Source organism: Austrofundulus limnaeus, unplaced genomic scaffold, assembly GCF_001266775.1.
Source record: "Austrofundulus limnaeus strain Quisiro unplaced genomic scaffold, Austrofundulus_limnaeus-1.0 Scaffold289, whole genome shotgun sequence".
NCBI lineage: Eukaryota > Metazoa > Chordata > Actinopteri > Cyprinodontiformes > Rivulidae > Austrofundulus > Austrofundulus limnaeus.
Genome location: NW_013952691.1, coordinates 248130 through 250287, shown reverse-complemented (window position 1 = coordinate 250287; position 2158 = coordinate 248130). Strand labels below are relative to the sequence as shown.

The 2158-nt window shown below is 41.0% G+C and overlaps 1 protein-coding gene across 9 annotated transcripts in view; it reads right to left on the bottom strand.

Moving 5' to 3' along the window:
- cabin1 (calcineurin binding protein 1) overlaps positions 1 to 2158 on the bottom strand; it is a 47737-nt gene that overhangs the window by 11282 nt on the left and 34297 nt on the right. The window lies entirely within an intron of this gene.

Genomic DNA, 2158 nt, shown 5'->3' with positions numbered 1-2158 from the left:
AGTACAGACTGAACAGAAAGGGTGAGAGGACCGTGCCCTGTGGTGCCCCTGTGCTGCAGACTACCACATCAGACGCAGTCACGGAGCCTCACATACTGTGGTCTGTTGGTGAGGTAGTCGATGGTCCATGCTGTCAGCTGCCCATCCAATCCAGCTCCCTCCAGCTTCCCTCTCAGCAGAGCAGGCTGGATAGTGTTGAAAGCACTGGAGAAGTCAAAGAACATGACTCTAACAATGTTTCCTGCTTGCTCTAGGTGAGAGACATCGGTGTTGCAGGTAGATGACAGCGYCYTCCACCCTGATGCCGGGCTGGTAGGCGAACTGCAGGGGGTCCAGTGCTGGGCTCACCACAGGACRAAGGTGGTGCAGGATGAGCCTCTCCATGGTCTTCATCAGATGAGAAGTCAGAGCCACCGGTCTGTAGTGGTTGGGCTCCCTGGGATGTGTGATCTTTGGCACTGGAACCACRCAGGAAGTCTTCCACAGATCAGGGACCCTCTCCAGACTCAGGCTCAGGTTGAAGATGTGCAGGACCACAGGACAGAGCTGGTCTGCACAGTCTCTGAGCAGTCTGGGGCTGATTCCATCCGRTCCTGCTGCCTTCCTGATCTTTGTTTTCCTGAGCTGACTTCTCACCTGATCAGCTGTGAGGTGAATGCGAGGCTGGKTTGGAGTGGTAAGTCAGATTTATCATTAAGTTGTAGGGAGACTCCAGTTCAAGATATCTTAAATGTATCTTTAGATATAAGATAGGCTATATWAGATTCAATKAACGCAAATTGCAGATTTTCATGTTCTGTAAATTGTATTTAAAACAAAGCTGCTGCTGTTGATCATTCTGTTTTTATAAGCAGCCCTCCCAAGGCCTGTACTCTAGGGGAAACACTGGAAAGGTCTAAAAAGGTTTTTGAAGATGTTTTTGATAAAACAATTGACTGACTGTTAGTGACTCAGTCTGCAATGTTTGCATCTGTTAAATCAGATGTCATACATTATGTATCTCTGTATAACCATGTTAATATTTTGTAGTACAAATACAGTACATGTTTTTTCTTATATTTTATCAAATTTTGAACATTTTTGTTTCTGGCGGGTAACTTTTCATGTCAGGCAGGTGATGAAAAATGTCACCTGCCTGACAGGTAAAGAAAAAAATATTGTTGAACCCTGGGTTAAACATTTGAATAGTAGTGTCAAAGTTAAACTTTCACTTGTRTTTATAAATGAACTAATTATCATTTTGTTTGGTATAAAATCACAGCATAATATATCATCATTTTATATCGTAATAATGTTCTGCATGACAGAGACCATATGAAAGAGTGGTTTTATGGTTTAATGAAGGGTTTTTTAAACTTTTTGTGTTGTGGTCCTTTTGGAAGTGTTGTTTTTGACTGCCATTTTAATTTTAGTTTTAGTCAGTCTTTTGAACAAAAATACTTCTTAGTTTTAGTCAGTTTTAATCATTTCTATATTTAATGGTTTTAGTCGAGTTTTAGTCGACGAAAGCTTAAAAAATTGTTTAGTTTTAGTCTTAAAAAAAGACGACATATTGGTCTTTACAAATTAATTTGAGTAATTTGTGTTAACATTTGTGAATTTGTGTTACTCTAAAAATGCCCAAAACAAAAACAYTCTCACTTTGTGGCTTTACTTCTCAGAATATGCTAAAGTGCAATGAACATACACAATACACATGCCCAATTTTATAAGCAATAAAGGGGAACACGTGTTCAACTCAAACTTGTCAGCCAGGACGATGAAGGTGCATCTTATTTATAAAAACGGACATCATGCAGTCCTAAACTTTGTAGACTATTAATCTTATGCGAACGAGTGTTCACATGCACCAGGCTTTTATTCAGAACAGAAGCACTGACATGCACAGTTGCTAACTCCCCACGGCCAAAAGGAAAAAAAAAGAGTTTTACTTTCATCATGAACATAAACAGCTTCTGAGCGCTCAGAATGGACCTGCGACAACTTTTAATGGTGGAGACGTTACTCCCTGGTTAAGCTACAGGTGACGGACGGACTTCTTTTTTTTTGTGAAGCGGCACAGGCTGTCTTCCTTCTTTACTGAATGAGAGGAGGAAATGTTCTGTGATGCTGCTGCTGCTCTGTGTGTGTGTGTGTGTGTGTGTGTGTGTGTGTGTGT